This window comes from Peromyscus maniculatus, chromosome 17, assembly GCF_049852395.1.
Source record: "Peromyscus maniculatus bairdii isolate BWxNUB_F1_BW_parent chromosome 17, HU_Pman_BW_mat_3.1, whole genome shotgun sequence".
Lineage (NCBI taxonomy): Eukaryota > Metazoa > Chordata > Mammalia > Rodentia > Cricetidae > Peromyscus > Peromyscus maniculatus.
The window spans coordinates 61,829,193-61,847,050 of record NC_134868.1 but is presented as its reverse complement, the minus strand read 5'-3'; the positions used below and the strand labels follow the sequence as shown (position 1 = coordinate 61,847,050).

The 17,858-nt window shown below is 43.9% G+C and overlaps 2 long non-coding RNA genes across 5 annotated transcripts in view; one reads left to right on the top strand and one right to left on the bottom strand.

The window, feature by feature from the left end:
• Positions 1 to 162: 162 nt before the first annotated feature.
• On the bottom strand, positions 163 to 4,938 carry LOC121823408 (uncharacterized). 2 transcript variants are annotated; one of them, XR_006064837.2, is made up of 6 exons: positions 4,734 to 4,938; positions 4,072 to 4,149; positions 3,883 to 3,972; positions 2,853 to 3,221; positions 2,660 to 2,766; positions 163 to 268 (listed from the first exon to the last, which is right to left on the bottom strand). It is a non-coding gene; the product is annotated as an uncharacterized LOC121823408 (long non-coding RNA). The 2 variants fall into 2 exon arrangements; XR_013045491.1 differs by lacking the exon at positions 2,853 to 3,221 and having other exon boundaries at positions 2,660 to 2,819.
• Positions 4,939 to 5,018: 80 nt separating this feature from the next.
• LOC143269089 (uncharacterized) overlaps positions 5,019 to 17,858 on the top strand; it is a 56,675-nt gene continuing 43,835 nt past the window's right edge. For 2 of the 3 annotated variants that reach the window (XR_013045435.1, XR_013045433.1), the window contains exon 1: positions 5,019 to 5,756. This is a non-coding gene — a long non-coding RNA (uncharacterized LOC143269089). Of the gene's footprint in view, positions 5,757 to 7,090; positions 7,424 to 17,858 lie in introns of those variants that run through there. The other variant, XR_013045434.1, reaches the window with a different exon arrangement.

Below are 17,858 nucleotides of genomic sequence, written 5' to 3'. Positions count from 1 at the left end.
GTGGGTATCATATGCACACAGATATATTCATGCATATATATATATATATATATATATATATATATATATATATATATATATACACACACAATACACACACACACACACACACACGTATATTTGGCAGTGGATCCCAATTGTCAACTTGCTGAAATAGAGTCTCACCTGGGAAAGCAGCACCTGAGCAAACCTGTGAGGGATGAGTTGTTAGTTGAGGTGGGAAGACCAATGTCAAAAACAAGAGCCCAAGCATTCAAATAGTGCAGATCTAGAAGAAACCAGAAATAACAGTGAGATTACAAGCCTGGAACCCACAGATAGATGAGGACTAGAGCTCAGTTCTCTAGCCCTTCCCACCTCAAAGGAGAGGATGCCAGAGCAGGAGAAAGCAGGCCATAGCTGAGGTCAGATGAGAGCATTTCAATGAAACAGACTTGGAAGAGTAAGTTTCCATTCATCTCAGTATTTGAACCAGGGTTTTATTTTGGTGTGAGAAACACATTTTTCAATTAAACTTTTTTTTTTTAATGGTTCCAGGGAAGGACTGAAGGTGTCATATATCCAAAGTAGGTGCTTTACTTCCAAGTCTCATCCTGGCCCCAGTGGCCACCTGGTATGAGAATTAATTAATGTTGGCTTTAAACTACTAAACCGCATGAAGTAAGTCTGTTGTGTTCTGGAAAATATCACACTTCTTTTCATAGTTACTAATATAAAGTTTACTTCATGTTGAACAAAACCTGGAACTGACTGTGGTGGAGTTATTGACAGTGTACTGGCTCCTTCTATGCCAACCTGACACAAGGTATAGTCCTCAGGAGAAAGGAACCTCAATTAAGAAAATGCCTCTATAAGATAAGCAAGCCTGTAGGGCATCTTCTTAATTAATGATTGATGGGGGAGGGCTGTGGGTGGTACCATCCCTGGGCTCGTGGACCTGGGCTCTATAAGAAAGCATGCTGAGCTGGCCATGAAGAACAAGCCAGTAAGGAGCACGCCTCCATGGCCTCTGCATCAGTTCCTGCCTCTAGGTTCCTGCCCTGACTTCCTTCAGTGATGAACTATGACCTGGAAGTGTAAGTCAAATAACCCCTTCTTCCCTGTGCTTTGGTCACGGTGTTTCATCACAGCAACAGAATTCCTAGGACAAATAGTAAATACTTTCTGTATTTTGGAGTGAGAAGAGTTTGTCTGTGGTTCTGTCCTCTTCTGGGAAGAAGCATGTTGTGAGTTTGGCATCTTGTCATGTGTCTCTGGGAGACTTGGGTTAACCCTCTGCTTTGAGTGGTCTCTATGAAATGCACACCGTCTGCATGGCAATGTCTGCCTCCTGTACTTACAGGCATGTGAGTTTTCTTACAAATGGAGTTGTCCTCTAATGTCTGTGAAGATCATTTCAGAGGGGTGTGCATGGGAGTCTGCGGGTATGCATGTGTGTCTGCATGTACACATGTGCCTTCTGTCAGGGTGACCATGGGGATCCGCAGGGCATTAGATAGCAGCAGGAAAGGAAGGTGAGGTCCGTCCAACCTTGTGCACTCAGGGGACTTTGTGGAGACAATGTCTGCCAATCCCAGAGGCAAGCTCTCCTGTTCACATTGGCTCCTTTGTTCTCTCACACCAGAACATAAAGACATTTGTCCCCCAAGGCTGCTCATTTTAGTTTCCCTCTTCTACCCATGGCCTCATTCAACGTACCAGCAAAACCAGAGCCTTAAACAGTTACGGCCTGTTGTAGCTTGCTTCCGGTTACTGCCATGTACATTCCATTTCAAAGACCCTCTAGTGCCTCTTTGCTTCTCTCTCTGCCCTGTAGTGTGACCGTCACACAGCAGTCCCGCGTGTCTATCAAATCAAATGCACCCATGCTTCCCCATTTTACTCCGAGTAAAATCATCAACTTTTAGACGGTTGGCACGACCTCCTAAGCGTGTGTACTCTAGGATCACCGTAGCTGAGATCTCTCCATCTCAGCCCCTCTCTCTAGATCCTTCAGCCTCACATCCATTTCTCAAGCACTCCCCTGCCTCAGGGCCTTTTGCTGTGCTCAGCACTTGGAGCATTCATCTTCTAGTTAGCTCTGTAGAAACTCCTTTACATCTCACAGGTCTTTACTCAGTGGCTCAAACGAAGCAAGCCTTTTCCAGGCAGTTCACAAACACCCTAACCCCCTCCGATGACCTAGTTACTTTTCCGGCTTCAGTATAATTATTTCCTCAATATTGTACTCTCATTTTTTAGCATATTTTATTAAAATATAAACTACTAGGGCATCAATTTTAAAATAGTACTGGAACTTATTCCCCAGTTTTTTTTTCCGCCTATCATGTTGAATAAATTATACTGAGCAAAGTAACATTTCTATATTCCTTTTTTAAAGAGTCTTGCATTAGAGTTGGGATGCTCAAAGCTTAGAATGATAGAATAAGTAAAATTTTTCCCTCAATTCTTGCATGTATATTATGTAAGACTGTAGAAATGTCCTGAAAATTTCTGACGAAGAAGGGAAGCTTATGAGGTCCTTAAAATTATGCAATCTGAGATGTTGATGGTTCTGTCATTGACCAAAGCCAGATGGGTTCTCTCAGGAATGTTTATGTGTGGGGAGGCTGTCCTGCCTCAGCTATGTATGTGGTCCCCTGGATAGAATCCGACTCACCTCACTCAGGAAGACCAACTTCCTGTTGATAGGTCAACACAGTAGGCATTCTTCCATGTGTATTCACAACCTGTTTCCCCCTGGTTGTTTAGAGGTTATATTGATTTCTGGAGAAATGCATAGCATATAAATCATGGGTGTGTCCCAATCACAAAATGGCCTGCCAACAGCAAATAAATAATGATATACTCACAGAATCAGAAATAAAGACTTTGCAGGCTTCCCGGCCAGGATGTGAGAGTACTGCAATAGGTAAGGCCACCTTATTCTTTTGCTCTTCTGTTTACCTCGGTCACCTCTAGACTCCCAGAGATCCATACACGAGGACCTAGTGCATTAACAGTCAAGCATTCCCAGAGGTGTGTTCTGTCTCAGGCCCATGCTCTGGTAGTGGCTTCCAAGGGACCGTTTCCCCTCCTGAGTAGGGCTCTTGCTTTTCACAGCATGTAATCAACACCCTCAAGATCTATAAAGGCTGCAAGTTCCAGAGGCAAAGAAACACATAGAGAAACTTGGTGAATTCTTAAAGGACAGTTGACCCTGGAGAAGAGGTCAGCCATACCTGTGAGCAAGATAAACAAAACAAATAAATGCCATTTAGTCAATTGTAGCTGGAGTTATCTCCAGTCCCACCCGGGCCTGCAGCCATTCAGACCCAAATAAACACACAGACGCTTATATTATTTAAACTGTTTGGCCTAATGGCTCAGGCTTCTTGCTATTTGGTTTTTATATCTCAAATTAACCCATTTCTATTAACCTATAAGTTGCCACGTGGCTTTTGTCCTACTGGTGCTTTCACATCATGTTTCCTCTGTTTCTGGCTGGCAATTCCTGGCTCAGCCTTCCACCTCCCAGTCTTCTCCTCTTTCCTTATCCCACCCACACTATACTTCCTGCCTGGCTACTGGCCAATCAGTGTTGTATTTATCAATCAATCAGAGCAACACATTCACAGCATCCCCAGCAGTCCATAGTCTCACATTAAAGAAATATAATAGCCAATACTTTAAAATATGTTCAATGGTCACAATCTATTTGTGGAGAAAGCAACCTGAGGTGCTACTATGATTTGAATCTGAAACATCTCTCAAAGGGTTGTTTTGAACCTGCTTTTCCTACCTCATGGCACTGTTTGGAAAACTGTAGAACCTATTCGATATGTAGCCTGAAGAAGATCACTGTATGTGTGTGTGTGTGGGGGGGGGCGTGGCTGGTCATACCTGCTCCTGGTTCTGGTCTAGCTTCTCTGTGTCTTGTCTGCTGTCACAAGAAACTGTCACATGCTTGTCCCCTCATTGCTTGTCTTCTCACTGCAATACATGATGACCCTTTGAAACCAGAAGCCCAAATAAATCTTTCCTCCCTTAAGTTCTTTCAGATATTTTTTTTTATAGCAACATGCAACTTACGGCAAATATTGGTACAAGAAATGAGGTTATTGCTGTCATAAACTTGACCATGTGTTTCTTGGGCCTTCAGAATAAAATCTGTAGGAGGAATTTGGAAAAATTAGGATCTGCAAGCTCCAGACACCCTAGAATATTATAAGCACAGTTATTTGTGATTCTGATAAGAATCCAGAAATCCAAAATGCTGATAGGCTTGTGGACTGCGAGGGTCCTGTACATGAGATTTCAGATGGAAACTCAATTGGAGATTAGGCTAGAAGTCATTCATGTTGGATTCTTGCAATGACTCTGGCTACATTCTGCCCATGTCCTGAAAACATTGAGAGAGATTGAGTTAAAAAAATGGATTAATTTATTTGGCAAAGGAAGTTTCAATGTAACATAGACTATATTTTAATGTAATATAGCATCCAGCCTATGGTTATTGCTTGCTCCTTTTAGCTATGTTTAGATTTAGAACAGGGAACAAAAAGGCAGATGAGAATGATTTGAAAAATGTGCAATTGGCCAAGGAAAAGAGCTTGAACACATTTAGTTGTGGACAGGATGTGTGCCGGCAGGGTGCTCTAATTATTAATGAGATTAGCACTATTTAGGAGAAGCCAAATAATTTCTGTTAGGATAATTTAAAAAAAAAAGATGCTTTCTGGGTGAGGACTTACTCATAAAAGTTACTAGATTATAGAAATGAACACAAATCTGAAAGATTTTCACATTGAAGAAGAGTGCAGAGGATGCAGCCCTGAGAGATCTGGTGGAACTTGGTCATATAGGGATGTGTTTTTCTTGTTCTTACACCTTTGCACTCAGAGGTTGTTGCAGCTGGAGTCAAAGAATGCCAGGATACTTCTCCAGCTGGCAGTAGAACCTAGCATTGTCTGTGTGGTGCTGGTTTTACAGACATGCAGAATGCAGGAACCATGAGGTCATAAAGGCTTGCACCAAGGTTCCAGATAAAAGCCTGTAAAACCAGGCAGTGCATAGCAGGGAGCCTTGAATGTGCTGGGCATGAAGCTTGAAGGGTGAGACCTGGAAGATCTGCCCTGGAAAGCTGTAGGCAATGACTACAGTTAGACCAGCAGAGAACCCGTGGTACTGCAGATGGTGGAAGATCTGCCCCAGAAAGGTGTAGGCAGTGACTACAGTTAGACAACAGAGAACCCGTGGTACTGCAGATGGTGGAAGACCTGCCCTGGAAAGCTGTAGGCAATGACTACAGTTAGACAACAGAGAACCCGTGGTACTGCAGATGATGGAAGATCTGCCCAGGGAAGCTGTAGGCAATGACTACAGTTAGACAACAGAGAACCCTTGGTACTGCAGATGGTGGAAGATCTGCCCCAGAAAGGTGTAGGCAGTGACTACAGTTAGACCAGCAGAGACCCCGTGGTACTGTAGATGGTGGAAGATCTGCCCGGGGAAGCTGTAGGCAGTGACTACGGTTAGACAACAGAGAACCTGTGGTACTGCAGATGACACAACCGCAGAGGGGCTTTCCAAGCCTGTGAGGACGTGGATGACGCACCCTACATGCTTTAAACTCCAGAAATGGAGTTGCTTTGGAATTCATCGTGCTGGTTTTCAAGTGTTTCCTCTGAGGCTCACATTCTGAACGCTTGAGCCTCAGCTTGTGGGGCTAATGTGAAATGTGTGGGAACTTCCAAGGTAGAGCCTGGAGGAAGGAGGTCAGTGTGGTGGACTTCTGAAGGTTCTTCTTGCTCCTGGATCTGGTATAACCCTCTGAGTCCTGTCTGCTGTCATGTGCTGTCATGCTTCAGCTCGTCTGCTTCCCTGTCCCACCACAAGGGCCAGAGCTCCTGAAACAGTGAGCCCAGGCAGCCTCCTCCCTGTGCTCTCTGTTAGCAGCACAGAGCAAAGCTAGCTAAATGTAGATAGCAGGAAGAAAGGGAGAGAAAGGAGGGAGAGAGGAGAGCGGGAGAGAGATGGGGGAGAGACAGACAGAGAGGAGACAGGTGGAGACAGAGAAAACCTCCTACCTGTGTTCTTTGTTAGGCATCAGCATAGAGTAAAACTAACTAAGTGTAGATAGTAGGAAGAAAGGGAGAGAGAGGAGAGAGGGAGAAAGAGCGGGGAGAGACAGACAGACAGACAGACACACACACACAGGTGGAGACAGAGAGACACACTCCGAGACACACACACACACACACACACACACACACACACACACACACACACACACACACACACACACACGGAACCAGTGGGGAATCAGAGAGGAGCCACATCTTTCTGTTTCTGACCTCTGCTAACACCCGACTCATGCTTCATAAAGGAGATGAAAATTCTACCACTCATTATCAGCTGAAATTCAAGATACCCTAGTGACATTTGGTCACATAATAAAGTCATCTAGTGCTTTATACAAGTCACACAAAGTCTAAGATTTCTAAATCGGAAGTCACCGGCCTCTCCACTTAAAGTGCTAAATTTCCACACGTCTTAATGTCTGTGAGACACTGAGTCACAGCATGGCTCCTTACATTTTCTTCTGTATGATTTAATTATTGAATCCTTTTGGATCTGCATGGAATGGTTCCAAAAGTCATTACTGTTATAGCCTCCGACAGAACCCTGTGACTCAGGAGGGCCACTGTAACTGATGCCCCCCTTCCAGCCCCCTTCCTTCTGCTCCGAGTTTTCCTACTACAGTGTCTTTCTGTGTCAAAGTCCTGGGTTTCCCCAAACCAATCGATAACTATAACACACTCTTATATTCTAGGCACACTCATCTTCCGACATGCTTTTACATGTACTGTATTTTTAGTGTCATAGATATTGAAGTATTTTAAGCGCACGGAAGTAATGAAATCAGCCATGTGTAGATATCAGAGTGCCACTTAAATAGAAAACAAACACAGTAATTTTGATTTTAAACATTTTAATTTTCATATGAAATATTTCAACCATGCAGAAATCAATGGAAATAATACAACAGACATTCAGGTTCCGACCACCCACACTCAACAGATGTTAACTTTTTTTTTTTTAATATTAGCTTCAGGGATCTCTTTTATGTTTTAGAAGAAAGAGTGGAGATACAATGAAAACTGAAAACTGGGCTTCCATCCACAACTCCTTCCTCCCTCTCCGAAGGCCAAAGTTTTGTATATCATTACTGTACATAAATTTGAGCTGCTTTGTATATTTATATTCATAAGTGATTTATATTATTACTCGGCTTAAATTTTTACTTCAGTTGTCTCATACAATCTTTACCCTTTGCACTTTGCTCTTTATAGTGAACGTAAGTTTATACATGTTGACATAGTTAATTTAATCACTCCTCTTATGGAATTCTGAAATTGGAATAAACCAGCATAATTATTTATACATTCTCCCAGATGATGAATAATAGTTTGTTTCAACTATCTCATAATTTCTTTGTTGGAAGTACTTCCTTTGGGGGGTGGCTAGAGAGAGGTCTATTATTGATTTATAGGACGGAGAGGTGGTGGGGGGAAACGTGCACAGCAGGAGGGGTCTGAGAAAATAGGCTTCCGACAAGCTGCTAGTGTGGATTCTTTTTGAAGGACCAATGTTTTAGGTGAAGATCTCGTTTTATTCCCAGAAGTTAGGTACTGTATGATTTTATCACACGGAGTGAATAGCCTGTGATATTTCTTCTGGTATGTAATGTATCCTGTTTTCTTATAGACATGGTTTTGCATTTGATCCAACATGTATTTCAACAAAACGATCTCAAGCAGAAGTAGTCCTAAAAAGTACATTTGGTCTTCATGTGTCTTCTGTGAGCACACATTATATTTTATGGTGAAAGTATCTGAATCGTAAGCAAGTTGACAGTATTTAATAACTGCACAGAGCCTTGTCTGACTTTAAATGGAGTATTGACTGCATTGTTTCAGGTTTAGATATCATTCATCACAGGAGGAGGATCTGCCAATCTCACATTAATTCCTTCCCTCTGACTTGGGTTAGAATCATTTTTAGACATCAGCTGATCTCAGCACAACCTGCCGTGAAGGGTGTCTGGATGGATACTTCAGGTCCCCTCCATCAGCAGCCTAAAATCAGGTGCAGGCATAACAAGTCATACTAGTGCATGAACATTAGCCTAACTGTAAACCAGGCCTTGTGTCCTGGACGTGATCACTGCGAGCAGCACAATTCTCTGAGAGCACCTGAAAGTTCTGTGTCTCTTCCACAAGACAACTTGAATGCAAGCAGTCAGGAAGATGTTATTACAGTTTATATTTTAGCAGGGATGTTTATTGCTCCCTGAATATCCACAAACTCCCCACATTTACTCCCACTTTCCCGGCTGTGTGTGACCACATGACCAGTTCTAGAAAATGGGCTGTGAGGGATGAGAAATGTGTTTGCTGTGGGCACAGCATCTAGAGCCCCTGTCCAACACTTTGCTGCCTGACTGCTCTGGTGTCACATTCTGCAGGCAGCACCATCAATGGGCACAGAGCTGGACCCCTGAACCAGAAGACAGATTCCTGGAAGGACCCCACCAACTCACTTTAACTCCCAAGGCAGTGGTCTTTGCATACAGAAACATTTGTTCCCATGTGCTCAGCACTCACACCACAGGGGTTGTTCACTCATGGAAGAGCATCTCACATGCATCCCAGATCATGCAAGTCTTACTAGACTGATGGGAATGTGGGGATGGGGGTGGGAGCTTCATAAAATCAAGATGATTAAGAGCTTCTATCATCATCTAAAGAAACTCAGCATGTATATTCTGGTTGCGCCATTTGGACCTCTGTTTTCAATGCCTAGCTAGATGATGTCATCTAGCTGGTTGCGAGTGTGTCCAGACCTACGAATCTGAATTTTAACTAGACACCCAGGTAGTTTTTGCATACACTAAAGACTTAAGGTATGTCCAACCTTTTGACATTGCAACATGATCTTGTCATCTGCAAAGTTCATGCTTGATAATCACTGAGTTATCAAAGTCCCCTAGAATCCCACAAAAATGCTCCTAATATTTCCAGGAAGCTTGCCATTGTGTGGAGGTCACATTAATAGCTATCCTGGGGTACATGTGAGCCATGGAACAACACTGCCATTGCTGCAAAGCTACATCTCCCTCTCCAGCCGTCATTGGCACCGGGATTTCTCCTGTCAGGGTTACACAGTAGAGTGCTGAACTGCCTGGGCTAAGAAAAGAACAGCGATATAATATTCAGTGTGTGTGTGTGTGTGTGTGTGTGTGTGTGTGTGTGTGTGTGTGTGCGTGTGTGTGTGTGTGTGAGAGAGAGAGAGAGAGAGACAGACAGACAGACACAGACAGACAGACAGAGACAGAGACAGAGAGAGAAAGAGAAAGAATGAAACAGAGCTATGCACACACCCACACACACATGAGAGAGAGAGAGAGAGAGAGAGAGAGAGAGAGAGAGAGAGAGAGAGAGAGAGAGAGAGAGAGACTAGAGAAAAGATTTTACTTATCTTAGGTGAGTAGAACTTAATAGTTAGACCATGACCTTAAGAAATCTGCTCAAAATGCCACCACGGGCTTACCTTCTGCAGTCACCCTCCATGGCCACCGTTAATAAGCTTCTCTGGTTGTATCCTTTCTTCTCTGGCAGCATCATCGCTTCTTCCCTCTGTTTAGAAGTTAAAGGGGATTTTGGAGACTCATAGATGTGAGGGAAATGGATTTTAGACATTATTTGGAACCTTAATAGCAACTTTATAGTCAGAACGATTCTTAACTGTATTCATTTCCTGTGGGTGTTGTAAGAAGTCTCACACGTTAGTGACCCCAAACAAAATTAACTTATTCTTTTGTGGCTGTGGAGATGCAAGTTTGAATCACGATCTCTGGGTGAAGCCATGTGTCTCGGGAACACAATCCTGCTCTCTCAGTTTCTGCCGGCTGAATGCCCTTGGCTTGTAGGAGCAGCTTCGGTTCTCTTTGGGGCTTCATTGCACCTTCCTAAAGCATGGCCAAGACTCCCTCTCTGTCCTTCTGTGACACATCTGTGTTTGGACCCTTTCCAGACGATCTAGGACCATCTCCTGGTCCCAAAACCCTCAACTTTATCACATATCCAGGCTGCCTTTGCCCTTTCTGCCATTTATGGTAATATTTATAGGTTCTGGGACTCAGGGCATGTATATTCCTGGGAGTAGGAAGGACAGTTTTCAAACCACTATAGCAATTTTACAAAGAGGAATGGGACACAAACTTTTTTTTTAAGAAGAAAATGTATAATTTTTCGGTTGACATTAGTTTTTACTTTCCTGCGTCTTAGCTCTCAACCTGCCCTTGTAGGTCCATTTTCTTCAGTGAATTACAAGTCTCCTGTCTTCTCCATCACTTCATCTTCTCACCCTTGTAGACACTACGGTTTGCATGGCAGGTAAACACATTTTCATACAGCATCAGAAGTAGTTTAAACCAAAGTGTACCAAGCCCATGCACGAGAGGGAAGAAGCAGAGAAGCCAGAGTAAGCTGAAGATTTGCGCAGCGGAGTAGGAAGTGAGGTGAGACTTCTACAGACGTGATAGACTCTTCGCTGCGCGCGCAGGAAAAAACGAAGAGCCCACCACTGTCCAGAGCGGCTGTCTCACACTGCATAAGCGGTTTCCTCACAGCCCCAGGGGGAGAGGTTTGTGCTGGTGATGGATAGACATTTCAAAGGAGTCTCAGGCCTGGAATGGAGCCTGGCATGAATTCACTTTTGGATTTTTAGTTTGCTCATCTCTCCTATCTAGATATTTGGAGAACAATTATTTGTGAGTTTTGAATTTGTGAATAAGAGCTAATCTTCACTTTGCTCTTCTATCTAGGGCTACAAAGAGTGAAGTGTTTGGTACGCAGTAGGAGTCACTAAAACATTCTCATTGCTGCTGGAAGAGAAGCTTTTTGTTTGTTTGTTGTTTGTTTGTTCTGGTTTTTCGAAACAGGGTTTCTCTGTGTAGTTTTGGTGCCTTTTCTGGAACTCACTCTGTAGCCCAGGCTGGTCTGGAACTCATAGAGATCCGCCTGGCTCTGCCTCCCGAGTGCCAGGATTAAAGGAGTGGGCCACCACCGACCTTCTGGAAGAGAAGGTTTTTGTTTGTTTGTTTGTTTTGGTTTTTCGAGACAGTGTTTCTCTATGTAGCTTTGGAGCCTGTCCTGGAACTCACTCTGTAGCCCAGGCTGGCCTGGAACTCACAGAGATCCGCCTGGCTCTGCCTCCCGAGTGCCGGGATTAAAGGCGTGCGCCACCACCGCCCGGCTGGAAGAGAAGCTTTAAGCAAAACAGCAAGAGAAAGTGTGACAAGAAGGTGGAGGAGAGGAAGAGAGGAAGAGGAGAGCAGAGGGGTCAGTGAAAGAGGAGGTGAGGAAGAGGAGGAGGGGGAAAAGATGAAGAGGAGAGGAGGAAGTGGAAAGGAGGAGGAGCAGGAAGAAGAGGAGGGAGGAGGAAGAGGAAGAGATAAATAAGGAAGAAGAAAGCTTAATATGAAACCCAATGAATTATATGACCCAGAGGCCGAGTTAAAATATGTTTTCTTTTCATAGCAGTAATTTATGTGTTTGGGCCAAGGTCAAAGACAAGCAGTTCAGCCATTTACAGACACTTACGTCTGGTGTATGGTGCTTCTATCGAATGTGCCATCATTGAAATTGCCCTCTTATTTACCATGTGAGGCTTTATTCTCACAGATTTTGTTTCAGGTAGAATATGGTCCAACAGAAATTCATTACAGAGGAAACATGGCACTGCCTCAATATCCAACAAACATTTAAAAATTAAACCAAGTCTAAAGCACGTTGTGTAGAGGATTGACTCTAGGTCCCATTTATGTTTTTACTCTTGAAGATACTTTCAAAATTCATGGTCCCTTAATAATAATATTCACAGTTCAACTCAAGCTCTTTTCTGACCACTGAAAGGGAGTAGAGTCAATAGCTCGGTATGATTCTGTTGGATCTCCCAGAAAGCGATGTGATAAGTGTTCCACTTGATATTGTCTTGTTATGTATATCACATGCTTCACAGACAGAAAATGGACTCGAACCTCCAATACTTCCTGAAGTTTCACCCAAGAGCACTTAACACAGATGCCACACAAAAGTATCTTCTTTAGAGGGTCTGCCACAGCAGCCTGGCACATGGACAGGGAGGGTGATTGTTGGAAGGGAGAGGAGTCTTTACGGGGATGGTTGCCTGTCGGTTTACCAAAGTGTGTCAGTGAAGATCTGGATCCAGGTGCCTTCAAACAGTTCAAGTGTTGTTTTGTTTTTCTGATTGAAGTCCATACCAAGGTGTGGGAGGGGCTGGTTCCTCCCGAGGACTTTGGGTCTAATCCTTCCTGTTCCTTTCAAGCTGCTGTGCGTGGTCAGTGCTCAATCCTTAGGGTTCTTCCATATCTCGAGTCTGCTAGTGTCCTCTCTGTGTCTCTGCGGCCACAGGGCTATCTTATGTCTGAGTCTCTCATGTCACCACCAGGACACATCTTAACCCAATCAAATGGATCTCTGGTGACTCCATATTCAACTAAGGCTGCACTTCAGAACATGGGTTTCCAACACCAAATACGCCTTTTAGGTCAAAGCAACCACGCTCATAACAGTTTCTGATAGAGGTTTCTCTTTCTAGAGTGCTCTGTACTGATCATTGGAACGTTGTTTTTCATGAGGAATTTTTGATATGTGTTGTTACTGGAAATAAAAGGAAGATTTACCCATGAGTTAAAGAAAACAGAATGACAGATGCTCAGAGCTGAAAGGACCTCCAGGAAAATTCCAAGCATGGTGGTTTATTCCTTTTTTTTTTTTTAAATGATAAATGTCAACACCAATGATAAAAAAAAAACCCGAGCTGTTTGTGTACAGTTCCCTCCTCCTACCCCATTCTTACTTGTGGGAGAAAAATCAATGTTAATTTTCATGTTCATTTTTTCCAAAATACTCTGTTTTCAAGGGTATGTATGCATGCCCATGTATGTACATTATATACCTATGCACAGGTGTATGCATGTATTCATATACATGCACACGGTAATGTTTGTGTGTATAAACGGAACTAAATATACTTTGTAAAATGTGTGTTCTTCATAAGGCTTGCTGCTCAAAGGTATGGAATAGCAGTTTTCAAAATGAGCTTTGCACAGCCCTGGGCTCTGCACAGGTGTTTTCGGGGCTATGCAAATTAAATATTTATTTTTTTCGAAGAAATTAAAATGCATACTGCCGGAGGGTCTCTTTTTATCAGTTTTATCTATTTTTTATATTTGGGGGGGGTTTCAATAAATTTTTGCTTAAAATTAGAAAAGCTTTATTACAAAGAGAGGCGAGGTAGAGAAAGATAAACAGAATTCTTGGAAAGGATTTCTCTGTTTTAATCTTCTCACCACACTACCCAGGAGCTAGAGGCCCAGTGAAAGAAACCAGAGAGCTGCTAGTGTCCACAAGTGGGTCCTACTCCCCACAGCAGCTCACGTAGTCGGTGTCTGGTGGATGTTAGCGAAATCTTATTTGGTTTTGTTTTCGTGAAGCCTGGGGAATACTGGGCTGTATGATCTCCCCTGCAAGGTTCTATAGAACGGGGTGGGGCCTTTATTAGGGGGGCATCTAGACAAAAGTGAGACCGTCTCTCAAGTTGTCACACACAGACCTGGTTTGAATATGGTTGGGATGTGCTGGAGACTTGGTGTCTGGTCCAGGGTTGAGAGGCAGAGCCCACTGGAAGGTGATTGACATGGTGACACTGTCAGAAGGGATTAGCACAGCCTTCATAGGTCCCTGGTTCTCATGAGTACAGTTTGGGATGGAAAGAGTAAGCGTGGCCTCAGAAGCCCCATGGCAGAGCCATGTTTCTGTCACGACAACCTGTCATGGTACAACGTCAGAAAGCCCTCACCAGAGGTCAAACTCATGATGCAGCCTGAGCTTGAACTTTCTGCCTCTCAACTCCATTGAACAAGCCTCTTTTATTTACACAACGCTCGGCTTTCTGCATTTTATTATGGCAACAGAAAACACACTAATATACAGACGAAGCTCAGTTGTGGAGGCGTCAAGTCAAGGAGGTACCAAAGGGCAAAAGGACAAGGACAACTGAGCAGAGGTCAGAGTGGGTAAACAGGCTGAACCCTGGAAGCTGAGGGTCTATGGGTGAGACTTTGAACATGTGATGGACAGCAGTGGTCTTGGATATGAGGGTATCTCAGCTTTGGTCATGGTGGCGAAGGATGGATGGGAAGGGATGGATTTGGAGTCCTCATCAGTGACTATGCAGGGGAGCCACTGATGATGGAAGAAGGTGAGGAATAAATTAATGCTGTCACCTTATGATGAGATAACCAAGGGGGTGGGGCTTTGTAGATGACACCGACCCCATGAGGGAGATAGCGTTCAGACACTTACACAAACAGAAATGGTACACAATCGGTAAAGACAGAGAAAATATTCTAGGGAAGTACTTAGCTCATTGGTTGATTTCTTGGTGCTGGGGCTTTGGAGCAAAGTTCTAAGGATGGCTATGAGCACGTGATTTCAAGATGTGGCTGTGAAGAAGGGAAGACAGTCAAGGAGAAGGACACACAGACAAGTGTATTCCAGAAGATGTAGAAAGGACTCAGAGAATGGAGAATGGGAGGAGATTTGGAGATGGTGACGCCATCAACCAATGAGAAAGCTGAAGACTAGGAAGTGACCATTCGGACGACAAGAAGAGGGGCCTCTACCCTGTGAGGCTTGTGTCTTAGGTCTCAGGATATGGGAAGTAAGTTGGTCTCCAGGTTCTTGGTGGAATCCCTGTGTAGAGATTCACCACACAGCTGACTCAGTTTGTTGCATCCAAGCCCAGACTAGGAAGAAGCTGTATTCTAAGGCACATGTCCCCACGGGCACATGGTGAGTACCAAGAAAAGGGGGTTTCTCAGGACTGCGAGGGGGCTGCATCTGTTGTGAGGTTGTGGAGGTAAATAAGAAGTTAAAGGTGCCACACTGAAGTGTAAGTATGTCACAGGGGTATGTAGAGTAGGGTTTGTGTGTGTGTGTGTGTGTGTGTGTGTGTGTGTGTGTGTGTGTGTGTTGTTTTGTTTTTATTTTTGTTTTTGACGTGGCGAGCTTAGAAGGAGGGATGTGATAGGGCTAGGATGGTATTGGGGTGGGGGAGGGCATGGGACATTTAGGGTATTTGGGTGGGCTGGAGAGAGACTGGCAGGTGTCAGGGCCATACACAGTGGGGCACTTAAATGCAGGCTGCAGTTTGGGGACAGCCTTCCAGTGTCAGGCCTTTGAGAAGGAGTGGAATAAGTCCTCTGCAGTATTTCTGGCAGGAGTTAAGTATTAATGAAGTCCTGACTCCCTGTGTAGGGGGCTGTCTTGATTGTACACAGCTGTTCTGTGCGCACCTAATGAGACACCGGAACAGAGCCTTACCCACAAGTCTTCAGGACTGCGCTTGGTTCACTTAGGCAGGGTACCCACTACTCAGTTTACAAAGTTGGGAGATCTCCACGTGAAGATGAGAGCTGCCGGTGTATCTTTGGCCTTTAGCTGAGAATTCTGGAGTGCGGCAAAAATGGTGGATGGGACAAAGGACAGACAGTTACAGCAGGCTGCTAGTGTGTGTGTGTTTCTTTCTCATGGTTCTACCCATTATCTTCAGCATGTGGAAAACCTCCCATTATGTTTTATTGTAAAGTGACGTGTTGAAGATGTGGCTTTTGATGAAAAGTGCCCTCTTAGTAGATCAAAGAAGACGCCAATCACTTCTGCCACGGGTAACAGGCGAGGATCAGCCCTCCTCGGTGGGCCACTCCAACTGTGGTCTGTGATGGGCTGGTTGATAAGAATCAGATAAGGGGAGACACAGAGACTGTCTGGGTGTGATTTCAGGCTTTTGATCAGGGGCAGCTCCTGGCAACTGATCTGCAGCCATCTCAGAGGTAAACAGTTCTTCTGCCCGGATGGCTTAATAGTCTAATGCATAACCCATTAACGTGACGATACCGAAACAATCTTTTGTGACCATTGACACTACCATGGGTATGTTTGCTGTAAATGTTCTGGAAGAGAGCAATATATTTTAAAACAATCCCGAAGAATTAGAAAAAAAAGAAAAGGCACCACGGAACATCATGGTGCCGAAAGAGACAATTTCATATTTATAGATTTATTTTGCATTGGTCAGCCTTATTTCTTACACTTGAATGATGTTCATAATGCTGAATCTTTTTAATGTTTTCCCAAACACTGCAATATTTTTTTTTCCTACTTTCTGGAAGCGATCTTAAATAAACCTGCCACACAGTTAACATGACAGAGTTTAGTTTTCCCCCAAAACGGCCTTTTTAATTTTTTTCGCCTCCAAATATCTGTGGTGAAAAGGTAGGGCTTTAAATTCCAAAGTCAGGCCAAAACCATGCAAAGGAAATGGTATACCGGGAAAACAGAAGCAAAAGAAGAGGAATTCAAAACGCGAGTGTCTTTTTTAAAATTATTGCCTCCAACAGACTTTACATCACTCTGTCAGGCTCTTCTCAACATTTCTACGTGACAACCCCAGTCACAGGTCCTGTCCAGAGGAGGAAGGTGAGGGTCCTGCAGGTGCATCATAAACTCCTTGAGTAAGGAGTCAAAGTCCTTCTGGTCCTCAGCGCCTGAGCCTGGTCCCCATCCCATCCCCTCACCCCCCACAGTCTGATGCTACCCCATTCTAGCCTCCACAGTCTGAGGCTAAGTTTCTGATGCGTGGCACTTGCTACCTCAGCCTGATGTAACTTAGCGGGAAGCCTCTTTCATTAGCTGATTATTTTTAACATCAAATGATGAATCTGGTAGCTTAAAACAACAACAACAACAACAACAACAACAACAACAAAAAAAAAACCCAAACCAAGGACATCTCCCCTCCACCATTCTTCTCCTTCTAGAACAATTGTTTTTGAAAAGTTTCTGCACCCTGATAAGCCTCTCCACTGATGTGGCAATCAAAATCAGACCAAATCAGACCGAATTAGAAGAAGCCCCGGTTTCATGAGTGAAGCGTTCCTGGATGATTCTCTGGACCCTCAGAGAGGAGATGGGAAAGAGAGACCAAAAAACCACGTGTCTGTTTTATGGGGTGCAGTTTAAACACCCTGTGGGAGAGGTCTTGAGCATCTCTTGGGGAGGAGCTGTATTTGGTGGAGCTTTCTGAGGGGCAGGGTCTGGGCAGAGAGGTGGGTCTTCCACCAGAACATTCCAGACTCTTTGGGTATATGGTTGCCAGGGTGTCAGGGGCTGAGGCAGACTCCACCAGAATAGTTTTGTTGTATAATCATCATCATGCTTTCTTGTTTGAACTTAAATCTGGTTTTCAAAGTGTGTGCCTGGGGATTCTCTCAGTCAATGTCCGTTCTATGAGCTTTTGTTCTACAGTCCCCCAGGCCTCGAAGCTCTCTTCTGTCTATTATCTCAGTGCTATTTTGAATTCTAATATTGTTGCTAAAAGGAATAATTGTACCTCTCAGATTATTGTTTAATTAACACATGAAAAATCTATGTGGTAGAACTGGACAGATGAACTGGCCCTTGGTTGCAAGTAGACCCCATACAAAATCCTACTGGAGTAGGCTACAAAAAAAGAAAAAAAAATCTAAATATACGTATAAATTGATAGGTGTTTTTGTGAAACACTGCCACCACACCTGTGCCCCGTGACTTTATTATGACCTCCAGTCCCAGCTCAGAATGATTCAGATTACATGAGAATGTTACAAGGGACAATAAACTTTATTGGTGAAGAAGTATGATGGCATTTCTGCCCTCTAATTTACCAGGCTATCACAATTGCAGGGA